The sequence below is a fragment of the Sinohyriopsis cumingii genome, unplaced genomic scaffold, assembly GCF_028554795.1.
Source record: "Sinohyriopsis cumingii isolate HCF-2022 unplaced genomic scaffold, ASM2855479v2 utg000229l, whole genome shotgun sequence".
Lineage (NCBI taxonomy): Eukaryota > Metazoa > Mollusca > Bivalvia > Unionida > Unionidae > Sinohyriopsis > Sinohyriopsis cumingii.
In genome coordinates, this window is record NW_028315879.1 from 1,800,834 (window position 1) to 1,815,114 (window position 14,281).

Genomic DNA, 14,281 nt, shown 5'->3' on the forward strand with positions numbered 1-14,281 from the left:
GAGACAACACTAAAAATGGTTTGAAAAATTAATTTATTGGTATTCGTGGGTTTCGTTTGATGAAGTACAACATATCAGCGTGCCAAGCCCATGTGTGTACGTGTGTGTGTTAAATTAAAGTTAAGCTTACAGTATGCAATAAGTAATGCCAACAAGTAATGCAACAAGTAATGCCAACAGTATCACTAAATATTCCAAATATGTAGTAAATTGCATACCTTTTGCAATAATGCATTATAGTTCTCCAAACAAAAGATATTGCAGCTGGTTATGTTCTTCACGGGTAAATTATAGTGTCCATTTACGTAAACAAATCTATATGGTAATTAGATCATTAAATCAGAGGAAAGAACGTGTAATATTTCCATTATTTTGCATTATCCAATAAAATATCGTTTCTCTGCTGATAACGTTTGCACATATTCATTAATATATGTCAAATCAAAAAAGTATTATTTGCTGCTTGGTTGATTTATCTTGTTTGCATCTTCAGTAAGACAAGTAAAAGGTTAGGTTGCAATTATAATTTTTCTGATTTAGACAGAGTTGTAGAAGTAAATTTCTACATATTTCTTGATAAATATAATTTCCGGGGTACAGGGGGGACTGGGACATTAAACCGTATTTCTATTTCAACACGATTAGCACCAGAGGCATAATGAGGAACAGCATAAGATGTGCACTTCCTGTGGCTACAGATATAGTTCCACTTTTCTGTGTTGTAGTATTAGTTGCAGCTGTTGTTATCGATGTATCTCCTGCCAGCGTTCCGGTCACTTCTGAATTACAATGAAAGGTACAGAACATTTTATTAAGATCTCGGACAAATCATCATAGATGATTGATCAATATATAAATGTGTGTGTGTGTGTGTGTGTCAGTTTAAGTATATGTATGTTTCCTTTACATCATTAGATTGATGGCAGAATAGTGTCAAAAAGCAATAATAATTTAAATCGATTCATGTCATTGAAATCTGGACAAATACATAGCTAATCATTTGTTACCAATTATTACAAGATTAAATGAATCGATGACATAAAACATTACCACTGTAGATTAAATACAAAACGAAGATATATGCTGGAGTACTGGGAAGCGAGGTAAGAGAATCCAACATATGTTTTACATTAAACCCCCCTCAGGAGAAACGCGCTTGAGGAACTAAAATCTAATACCTCTGACGAATGACTATCAGTGGACAGCAAAATACAATGTGTATGATGTTCCACTGCGCGGTTCAAAGAAGTAGCTTAGAGCACATTGAAATTATTGGAATAAATTGTGATTTCACATTTGAAATTAACAACCATGTTTCTCTAGTATAAGTTTTCCCTAGCCTGATGCTGTATACGAGACATAATGTATCCTAGTCAAGGACAGGTAACCGGTTTTCCTATGTGTACACGTGGTTATGAACCTTATCGCATGCAATAGGGGCCATAGTTCAGATGACTTTCTCTTCGCCGTAGGCGTCAAGACGAAGCTAAATTTAGACTAGTATCCCTGTTTTTTGTACACTGACGAAAGATGGATAGTGTGTATATCTTGGAGAATACAATTTACCAACGGCACAAGTAGATCTCAATGGCATACCTTTCTTTTTCCTTGGACTGTGCAATGCTTTTGCGTGATGTGTGATGTGATTTTCATTTTTAACGTAGCTTTAACACTTTTTCAGTCATATCGCTACGATGTCTGCAGTGTGGCAGTTTATAGTGATATCTAGCACAGGAGCATCATGCCGCAGACATGTCAAACCCAGTCACATTATCCTGACACCAGGCCGACCAGTCCTAACACTAACCTCTTAATGCTGAACGCCAAGCGAGGCAGCTGTTAGTACCATTTTTGTAAGTCTTTGGTATGACTCGGCCGGGGATAGTACCCACGACCTCCCGCATCCGAGGCGGATGCTCTAACCACTAGGCCACCGGAACGGTTCAGTGCTTTTGCATTATGCAGCAACAGAGCAGGCCAAACATAGTATAAAAATTACGAGTATATACGAGTTTATTATTTTACCTTTCTTTAAGTTATGAATTTGCGTATTTCTTGGAAATGACCTGTGTTATATTTACATGTCAGCGATATTTACTACGTACCTAAGAAGACTATTATTAAGTCGATATAATTCTAGTATGTTTTAGCTAAAATTAAATTTAATTATTACGTGCATGCACAAGAGGTTACGGATCATGTATAAGAAAGATTCTGTGGCATCGTAAAATTTGACAAGTTGGTTCTGTAAAAGCTCTGTGTGACGAAAGTTACGAAACCTATCAAGAAACAGTCGAAAGGATACAGAAATATGACAAGACTGAGTATTTAACATTGCACATACACGACAACCACTGGTATAAAAATCCTATATACATCAGCCTGAACGGGTTTAGAAGAGGAAAACTTGCTATAATTTGGCGTTTCTGTCATTATATGGAATCTATGTTTGAAATCCAAACTAACAATGAAAAAAAAAATACCATCAATATACAGTTTAGATACATATATTTATTTGATCATAACTGTCCGGGATACTGTCTTTGATACGTATGAAAGAGAGAGAATGAGAGAAAATGAGAGAAAGAGAGAGAATTATTAATGTTATGAGACAGAACGGATAGTACTATCCATGAATTATATTTGAGAATGCTCGATAACAGTAAACAGGTTAGAGAATTTTTAATTCGTACTATGCGGAGATTCGAACCCACGTCCGCGGGAAAACGGCACCCATCGCCTTGGCTACACGCACCTGCACATATTCCATCAAGACTAAATAACAATAACTTAAACAAAAATGCCAATGCCAATAAGAAAACGTCTTATCTAATAAAATGCAATTTAAGAACGTATAATTGTGACAGAAGTAGGATGCGTGCATTGTCGACGTATTAGAGGTGCCCCATGGGTAAACGCACAGGGTGAATAGAGAGGGTCCTGCAAATTGTTAACAGTAAAATGCAAAACAACCATACATATTCCTCATTTTATTTATATATACCTCAGATTAGTTCAGTACATATATGTACAGTATGGAGCACTTCGTTAGGAAATATTGCAATATTTACATGTGCGGAATTAAGACCAATGTATGCAAAACCTCGTTTTTTTGAAAGATGATAGATATTATAATTCGTATATAATTGAGATCAGTGAGAACAAAACAATAATTAGAAAAATTGTCTAGATTGTGAACACGGTCACTTAACAGGTAAATACAATGGTCCAACACGAAAGAGTTGTAATTTTAATTACAAATATTCAAAGTATATATCTAGCTTGATTCATATCTTGTTTTGTTTAGACAATCATTTGTTCTTTAAAATAGTGGTTAAGATGATGACGTAGTAAATATTCATTCCAAATAGAAATGAAAAATATGCTTCATTCAGTAAGGATTTCAGTTTAAAGGTTTATAACAGAAAAAAGTACCAAAGCTAGAAGGAACGCCAAGCTTGTTAACTGCTTTAGATTCGTAGTAGAGTTTGAACAATTGGCTAAAGCTTAGAGCGATGAAGTGTTATAGAAAGATTGAAATAGTTGGCAAAAATGCGGTTTAAGTATATCAGGAAACGTTTAGACTCATGTAAATACATATATTTTGAACGTTATATAAAACAGTCATAGAACGCAAAGGAAAGATTTATGACAAACTACACGATTCGAACGTATCAAATAATAATAATACTCAGGTTGACAGGGAACTTTTTTTCCTACAGAGATTTGGAAATCTTCATGTCTATAAGATACCGAAAGGACAACGGATGCTATTTCACATGTTAGTGTAATTTAGCAATACAAAAACAAAACGCCCCGGTGGCCTAGTAGTTACAACGTCCGCCTCGGATGCGGGAGGTCGTGGTTTCGATCCCCGGCCGAGTCATACCAAAGACTTACAAAAATGGTACTAACAGCTGCCTTGCTTGGGACTCAGCATTAAGAGGTTAGTGTTATGACTGGTCGACCTGGTGTCAGGATAATGTGACTGGGTGGAACATCATGCTACATGTCTGCGGCATGATGTCGCATTGCTAGACATCCCTATAAACTCTCACACTGCAGACATCGTAGCGATGTGACTGAAACATTGTTAAAGCTACGTTAAAAATCCAAATCACGCACACACACACACACACACACACACAAAACAACATGAAACTTTGACCTTTTCATTATTAAGATGGTCATGGGTTAGCACGTGATAAGGATATCAGGTGTTGCACTTTAACCTATTGACTGACAGTGACATGTCTATGGTTGAGACAATGACATATCTATTGTTGAGAGTGGACTAAGAGGATGAAATATGTACGTGCTGAAGCAAATCATGACGATAAGAAGGACAAAGATGGCAAGATAACAAATGATTCTTTGTATTATACGTCAATGTTGTTCATTACAGGAATTGATTAGGCCACACTATTCAATAAAATATGGGCTTAAAAATGAAATGGGCAACTTGTGCATAGATTAGTGGGTAGGAGAAAATGTATTCAAAACTAATAGAATGTACTAATGTTTCCATGTTGTAAAAGGACGTAAAGTGTCTTAATGTTCCATTAATAAAAAATAATTTCATGGACGTATATTTATGTTCCTTTATTAAATTAGAAAACTTAAAAAAGTGAATGATTTGATTTCTAAAATAAGTTTTAACAGAAAGGATTGCCTACTAGGAAAAGTGATTTGTTGCAAAAAGAGTATATAGTTTTGTGATGATTTTGCTCTTTTTAAAAAATGTCAAGTTAACAAATAGGTGAACAATGATGTGGTTTTAAAGTATGGCAACATAGTAGTAAAATTATTATATATAGAATCAACGACATTAACGTACTACTCCAGATATAAGGTTGACACTACCTGTGGTTCAGAAAGATCGCTGCAGCTGAGCGAAAATATATTTCTTTAACATACTCTATAATGTCTTGTATCTTTATGACTAAAGATTATCAGGTTAGTCGTTCATGTTGTATAACTCCTTAAAAAGGTATCTAATGATCAGGAAATTCACAGGTTCAATACACTCTTGATAGCTAACGAAAAAAAAATCCATTCTAACTCTCCATGTTCAAATATATTTAGATTTAAAATTATAAGTAATAATAAAAAGGCGAAATACAGACGTATTTATTCCCGAATGTGTCCTAAAATGTGACTTTCACACGAGATATTGAATATGTTCATAAGAAATGCCCGAACATATAATCATGTTAACAGATTAGATCATTTGGTAGAGTTATCGACATTTACACCAAATGTCTCTAGCTTGGATCCCGCCTAAGACAATTTTATCTTTATTTATTGTATTTTTTTGTCCGAATCAAGCCCGTTTTACATGCTTCTGGATAAACACACCACTTCTGGTTTGTATGTATATATTGCTTTTTTATTGTTTTAAACTACGTAGAAAAATATCCATGCAATCAAGTAACACTGTTACTCAGCAGTTGTATAATGCAATATGTATAGCTTAAAACAGGTTCAAAGGTGGTCACGTGGACATGTTGTGGGACTTGGGGAACAACGGAAATTTGCATCACCCTATACGAACACTGATACAGTGTACCTAATTATTTATCATGGGAATTGTCTTATCAAAAAAGTGAATGTCTTCAGCGAGAATGGCAAATTATAACTTACCATTGAATATGAAGATAATTGCAAGTGTGCAAATCACCAGAGACAGCCTCATCTGAAAGAGAGTGAATAGGAAACTTTAAGAAAAAATACCTTGCAGAATGAAACTATATAGAATAACATCTTACGAAATATGACCCCGTCTTTAAAACTGAATATGATGTGTTGTAAAATATTCGAAAACAATATGATTAAGCCGAAGGAATTATAATTAAATATCACTTAATTACAAAAGAAAAATATTTAAATAACATCTCATGTACCTTAGCAAGGAAGCGAGCTGACTAAAGTAGAGACCCAATGCAAACTAAAGATAATCTGCGACGATTATCCCGCATCTGACAACCAGTGGAATCCCCTCTGTTATATATGGTCATATGAGTTGTCATGGTCACGATAAACATTAAACAATGACGAGATTGGGATCGAGACCTTTGTATAAAGGTATATACAGTACATACCCAAATAATGTCCCGAGAACATGAACTAGTAAGCTTTGAAAGATCGAGAGAGATTATAATGCCCACAAGAAAATGTGCTGATATTATAGTTTATAACATAACTTTATCATTTCAAGTCAAATAATAAAAGTCGTTGCCTGTTTTATCTTCAAAATGTATCAGATGTTCTGTCTCATCCCAATATAATTTCCTTTAAGTTGACTGCTATTAAGAATAATTGATATAAACAGCTATGTTGTATGTTGTTGTTGTTGTTGGGTTTAACGCCATTTTTCAGCACTCGATATGCTATACATGGCGGCCAGTATTAATGGTGGAGGAAGAATCCGGGAAAACCCTGGAAAGAACCACCGACCCTCGAGAAGCTACTGGCAAGCTTTCTCACATACCCACATTGGCTGAATCCGAGACTCGAACCTACGCAGACAGAGGTGAGATTGCAGTGATCCGTAGCGGAGAGCACTTTAGACCACTCGGCCACTCGGGGCCCCGCTATGTTGTATGTAATACTAACACGGGTGCTGGTGGGTCAGTATCTCTACTGGAAAGGTATACTTAATAATCTGTTTTTCTTTCAATCGGTCAACGCCTTCGCCCTTTTATCGCATTTCTGAAACGTTTCATATATATAAAGTTTTTATTAGGAATAGCCAGAAATTGTTCGCAAGCGGAATCAAGCAGGTGTCAAGTTTTATCCGATTTAATAATTAAATTGTTTATCGGGTTTTTTTAACCCGTTTTCCAGTTAATCATTTATGACGATTTTATTCATGAAAGGTTAGAAATATTAGGTAAAACAAGTACTTTTTAGACTTGGTCATCGCCACCAATAGTCCTAAAAAATACTGTAGAGTTTTTTGTCGTTTTGCCCATTTAAAAAAGCGTTTGATAAAGAACAGCATGTTAAATTATGAATGTCATTAATACGTAAAGATGTGAATGGTAAAATAATAATCATTCTAACAGACATGTAAAGAAATCTGAAAATCTGTTCCCTATCATGTTTTTAGATTTTACAGAGGTGTAATTGTCTCAGAAGATGCTGATGGTTGTTTTGCAATAATTTACGCTGACAATGTTGCTATCTGTGCTGATACGATACGGCTCCAACAGAATCAAATAATTAGCATTGCAAGTTCCTGTGAAAAGCTAGTGCAACGATTTTGAATCATCAAAAACGTTTTGGCAGTTTTAATATTGATGATATTTATAAACCTTTTCATACTGTGATAAAACTGGCTCTTGCTATGGATCATAAATTTGGAGATGTGAATTTAGTAAAGATATTGAAACCGTGCAATACAACTTTTGTCAACAGTATTTATGTGTTCCTAACACTACATATAATGCGATTTTGTTAGGGGAGTGCGGAAGATATCCGGATTGTATGTCGTATTTTTAACTGGTTGAAGGTCGTAAGAATGCCTTCAACTCGCTACCCACATTAATGTTCCTTAATGTTAGAAAGATCAGGAGAAACTGACCGTGTCACCTGGGCTACCAAAGTTAAATACGTTATTTCACTTCGTTTTAAGGTATGTCTGGTTAAACGAAAATGTCGGAGGCGAAAAATAATTTTTCTCCCTATTTTCGCAAAAAAATGAGAATTCGGCTTTCAACAACTCGCAAAGTGTTATTCACAATCCACATAAATGCGTATATTATAACATGTATAAAACCAAATTAGAACCGGAAAATAATCATCAAATGGATTACCACTTTTTGTTAGGACGTTACCTACCACCAACGTGCTGAAAGTGGAGACAGGTAGGCAGAGTAGGATCGAGAGGAATAATATATATTCTGTAAATTAAGAAGGAATATTAAAGTTTACTTAGTAGAAGATGAATATTCTTCTGTAGGAAAATGTTTATCCCTCAATAATCATAATACTATATTAATTATACGAAACCTTTCTCACGATATCAATTCGGCTTTTCGTCTTGGACACTCTCTGATAACTCATACGAAGACACTCTCTGATAACTCATACGAAGACACTCTCTGATAACTCATACGAAGACACTCTCTGATAACTCATACGAACGGTGCATGATATATTATGTGGCAGTAACCCATTGTTAATGACATACACTGATTATGTATAAGAAATTATGTATGTGTAATCATGTTGAATACCACATTTAGTTTCTGTACATAATGACGCACTTTATTTAATTGTATTGTATATTGTTTTTAGGGATTGTAGTCTACATTACTGAATAAAGTAGTAGTAGTAGCAACAGTCGTAGTTATAGTATTAGTATTAGTGTATCGAGGGTATTTTGCACAAGAGCGTGTAGAGACAGTTCAAGAAAAGTGGCTAGTAATAAAGATAGATTGTGATTTATTGTCAAAGCATACGGCCCTAAAGCATAAAACAACAGTGATCCAGGTTATCTAAAGTGTGACTCGTAATCGACGTACATTTATCAGATATGTAAGACTTTAGAAAAATCCAGTATTGACTGCAATCCCAATATAAAAACGCTGTTTCTTCATTTTCACAGCATTTCGTCACATGTCATTAACATCATGTCCCATGTAGTAACTTTGAGTGAAATATAATATTCAGCCCTTCATCGTAGATGCCGAAAATGATGTAAAATTATTGATCTTCCACTTGTGACAAATAAATATTGGAATTTTTTTTTTTTTTTTTGGTATTCAAGAATTTAGAATAGCTTGACACTTTGAGTAATAATTGGAATTTAAAATTAGAATAAACACTGGAAATAATGGAGTCCTGAATGTACTGAAAAATGCAACATTAACCGTGGACTTTGGCCATTATGGAACTTATGGCACTTTATGATGGTTACAAACATTTAGATATATTGACTGACCCACAGTCTTAAAAACCACCACACCTTTAGCTGACACAACCACATCTCCTTACTGATAAACATCCGTTTCTGTCTTGCCAGTACTCACCCTTACAATTAAGTATCCATTTGTACCATCCAACATCCACATTTAGAAAAAAAACATATAAGGGAAGTTAGGTATAAGAAATAGTCACTAAGCACATCTAACAGCAATATATCGTCCACCTCTTTTTAACCAAGATCCAGAAAAAAGAAGAAGAAAAAAGGTTTGATGGAATGTAAAGATAAGCAACGGTCAGTTACACAGCAGTTGACAATCCAACACAATACATCACAACCATAACATCACATATCCTTCCGATTGGGGAGATGGGAATGGTCTCAGCCATCTTGGTAAAATTGGTGACACTTTGGTATCAAATTAGAATCTAACAGGATGTGAAGGTTTGGGAACTTACGGGAATTTAGTATTAAGGAATACTGGGAAGTATGACGCTTTGGGGATGTACGGGAATTTAGTATTAAGGGACACCGTGGAAGCTCAAGATAATATACAATTGAACATTAGAATTGTTCCGGACTCATAGGATAATGGTGAGAAAAACCTTCTCACCCATACCGAATGAGATGTATATAACGATGATAAACCACCCTACTATTTTTCATGTTTCAAAGAAAATATGCACATTATTGTCAGCCCAACATCGAATCTAATCCTTTTAAACTCACATAAATGAATTTGTTTTATTTTTCCATAAATTTCGTGATACATAGTCTTCCATGTGGTGTAATCCATAGAAAACAAGCTATTGTCATCCAAAGACTTTACTGGTAATGATAGTCGATGAGTATTTATTGAATCTGGTCCATCAGGTAATCCGCTGAAAGAGAGCTTCGAATAAGACTCAACATTTTTTCTTGACTCATCCTCAAATGCTACGATGCCCAGTTTTAGAACTAACTCAGTTTACATACTCAGTTAACACTATTTTGTTTGCCGCAAATACGCCTCGTCACTTCGTTTTTCTTAGGTGAAAACAAATCCCTACAAACAATAACCTCTTCGGTATCAAAATAAGCTGTGCTGTGACTTCGGAGACTAGTAAGAGATCCAGAAATGGCCCTCTAGTAAAGAATAGCGCTGTATGCTCACAACGGAATTACTACAGAAATGGCCTTCAATTAAAGGCTGGCGCTGTATGTTCACAACGGAATTGTCACAGAAATAGACTTCTAGTAAAGACTAGCTGTGTATGTTGAAAATCGTAAATACAGATTTGTGCAGACTTTATATCGTTGATTTCTTTCTATTTTATCTTATAATAGAAATGCTCGTGCGATATTTTGGGATTCGAAAAGTATCATATTAAAATACTTTAAGTTTGCCCAAAAAAGAAAGAAATGCGTAAAAGATAAACTCCTCATTTGAACAAATCAATGTTTCGAACGTCTGGAATTCAAAATATAGGAAGTATTGATAAATATATTTAATTAGATTTTCCTGAAAGATTTTGTTTTTAAAATAATAAATAGAATATGCTTTTACCATCTTGCAAGACGGTATGTTGGATATCTTGGGTGTTGTAATGATTGTTGAATAAATGTGAAACGAAAATTACTTTTGTCTGAGAAAAAAACATACAATGGTATTTGCAGAATGATATGGAGAATATTTTATTGAGTTGATCTACGCTTGTCCTTTCAACGGAAATCTATTTTTGAGATTTTGAAAACAAATACATAGGATAAAGAGTTTTGTCTTTCTTCGTGTGTGTCTGTGTATGTGTGTGTGATATCGTTATTTAAGGAACATTTGTCATAGTTGCAGACGACTTGTTGCGTAAATGGAACTCATAGATTCCAAAGTTACCAAGATATACGTTTTTTGTTTGCTTTTGCTTTTGGACTGTTTGTATGTATAAAAATAGCTTGCTACAAAGTTGTTCTCGACAGGATGATTGATAGACGTGTCGACCATCAATCAGGACTCTTTGTCTTTCACTTTTCCACAACTGATCAATGTGATCATAGTTATTACACAAAGGAAAGTACGATACAAATTAATTGTGTTGTAATCCTGCTGTCACCGTCGAAGAATGATAAAATAAAATGAAGTCAAAGCATACGGATCCCGTTGGGATCGCTTATATAATCTTTAAGTCAATGTCGAGTCATTTCATAAAATTCACTACTACCGCTACCACTATCACAATCTTCATTATCTTTATAATAATCATTTACATCAACATTGTAATCATCTTCATCATCACCATCATCACTATTATCATCATGTAACGAGATGCTGACTGAATTTAATACTTCAGATCGTATAATTTGTGGAAATTAGTTATTATCGTTTTAAAAAAATATTATTCTTCCTCCTTCAGATAAGGTAGCGAATATTTGCAAGTGTTTAGCTTGGAATCTATTTTTTCCACAAAACAATCAATGTGATAAATTCATCCTATCTGAATCAATTGCCAGACAGTGAATTAGCATTCAATATTAACTTCTGTTTGCCCATGTAATTATTTGATGTCGGTCATAATACTGTATGTTTATAAAAAGAGTAACATCTACTTTCTATTTCGTAACCTTGGTTTTGTTGTGTTGATATTTTTCAAACATTTTGGCTTCATCATGTAGAGGAAACGAGAGTTAATTGCCCAACCCCTCCTTAAAAAAGAAACAAAACTAACACGCAGCCGACCCTGACTGGCCACTGCAGGAATTTAAACCGCGAACTTTCGATTACGGGTCGGTGCTCTACTGCCTGAGGTACCGAAGTCCCCTCATTTATTACGTGGTTATCTATGTATGTATGCAGGTAGGTAGGTAGGTAGGTATGTGTGTGTGTGTGTGTGTGTGTGTGTGTGTGTGTGTGTGTGTATGTATGTTGATTTTTTGAGAAAGTAACTCAAATATGTATGTGTCTATTTTATAAACAAATAGCACTTAATGATAGTGTTTCACAAATAGCGGGTAAAATATAGTGAAATGTGGACAGCCGCTAAAATTAATCATTGAGCCGCTATTTTTGAATGGAAATCAGTCAATATGTCAATTCAAAGTAATCAAATTCCACGATTACAGTGCTAAGCGCATTTTCACACCAATGGTGGTTATGTTATGTTGCTTCCATTTGCTCTAAATGCAAAACCATAACAAACGGTTTGACATTTTACAAAATTGATTATATATATATATATATATATATATATATATATATATATATATATATATATATGTCGATAGTTGATGTATGACTTGACAAAATTTGACAGGTATAGAATAGTTACGCATGAGATTAGTTATGTGACCTACAAAGTGACACTGAGTATGTTACTTCAGAAACCGCCTTCTGTTAAAGAATAGCGCTGTGATGTGTTATCTTCCAAGTTTTTCATTATTGGGTAGCTACCCGATAATAATAAACTTGGAAGATAATAGCTCAAACATAATTTGTGCTGCCTTCTTCAAAGAGAACAGAAGTTTATGTTCTAAAAAATGTTTCCAGTTAGGCTAATCGATGACGTGAAATTTTAGTACAATTGACAACTGACAAACATTAATTTATTCTTAACTAAACTTTCAAATCATAGTGGTGAAGAATAATCTGCAAACTGAAGAGATTAAACAAATTCCAATTTAAAAAAAAAAATGTTTACCCTCATTAACCAGTTAATAAAGTTCAAATAAATGAAAAATTACGGAAAACCCCCACAATTTTTCAAAGTTTCATTATTTTTCCTTAACAATGTTTGTAGTACGTTACCAGGAACTGTGGCATAAATATTTATCACAGGACGAACTAAAATAGAACATGCTTCTAATTTGTTTTCTATTGTGTCTCTTATGTATATGCTTCAATGTGGGGTTTTAGTAATATGATATAGTTGATTCCATATTGCATCTTTAGTAATAGGATATAGTTGATTCCACATTGCGTCTTTAGTAATATGATATAGTTGATTCCATACTGCCTCTTTAGTAATATGATATTGTTGATTTCATATTGCGTCTTTAGTAATATGATATAGTTGATTCCATATTATTAGTGAATAATGTGAAACGTACCATAGGTACAACAAACTTGGTTGTCTTTCGAGTCCTTCTTTTCTCGCGTTATTGATTTAACCTAAACGTTAGCAGGCCAATATATTTAGGTATCTTTTAGAATATCCCCAAACTATTATATTATCACTTTCTTTCTAAAATTGTCGATATTAAAATACCCTTACACATCGAATACATGGTATAGAACGTTTTTAAATACATACTAGTCAGTCAGGGAAAGCCTAAAGTAATTGTGTTTCGTGATCGAGGTATTAAGGGACAATGAAATAAATGGAAAAGTAAATAATACAGTACCTTTACCAAATACACGTGTCTTCTTTTCGCCTATAAATTATCCTGCACAAATGCAAAAGGAAACACATAACATTTGAAACCCACAGTTGCTACTATAAGGTCTTTAACTAAGTAACAGAAAGAAACGAAACCAACTAGTGTATTAAATCAGGAAATACATTTATTTTTCGAAGTTACAAAAAGAGCATTTAAGAGGAACTTAAGTATGTGAATCAATTCCCAAATAAGCCGAAATGTTCCATCATAGGTCCAAAAGCTTTCCGAATATTCAGCTTCCACTACCACAAAGACCTCTCGTACGTTGACGACGCACCGTATTTAAATAATTTAAAAAATTATAAGTTCATCTAATATTTGGGACAAAGTTAAGGAGAAAACATTTGATTAGGTTTATATGACACTGTTAAAATCTGATTACGTTTACGGAATATTGGTCTTCATGAATAAAGAAATAAATACAAAACAACAAATACAAAATCTGCAAACTGCCATTATTTCATAGATATACACGATACATAGCAATTTTGTTTTTCTGTTGTCAAATGCCTCTGCAAATGATCAAAATGATGTGTTGCTTTTCTTGTTAGTTTCTGAAAGTGTCCAAGGAATTATTGTAGATACGTTTTATGTGTTTTATTGTTGTAAATAAACAAAATATTCTTGGAAACAGGGATTTTCTTGATACGTAATTTTAAATTGAGAAAAAATATTTCCAATAAATATTTTCCGTAAAACTTTAAACTTTTCATGATAATGAAAGTTTGAGTTTACTGACTCTACCTGCCAGCGGTGTTGTCAACATGATGCACAGACTTGCTCTGCGATTCGCCAGTCCGACCCGGTAAAAATCTTTAATGTGTGCAATGCGAACCTAATATTCTTGGCGAGAAGTAGAAATGTTATACTAGTTGACTGAGTATGAAACTGAATACGCATGCAACAGATTGAACAGAGAAGTAATAAATCTGGATAGCAATAGCA

The 14,281-nt window shown here is 34.1% G+C and overlaps 1 long non-coding RNA gene across 1 annotated transcript; it reads right to left on the reverse strand.

Annotated features, from left to right (window-relative positions):
• Positions 1 to 16: 16 nt before the first annotated feature.
• LOC149774439 (uncharacterized) lies at positions 17 to 6,009 on the reverse strand. Its single transcript, XR_016416826.1, has 3 exons — positions 5,904 to 6,009; positions 5,644 to 5,695; positions 17 to 779 (listed from the first exon to the last, which is right to left on the reverse strand). It is a non-coding gene; the product is annotated as an uncharacterized LOC149774439 (long non-coding RNA).
• Between the last annotated feature and the right edge of the window lie 8,272 nt (positions 6,010 to 14,281).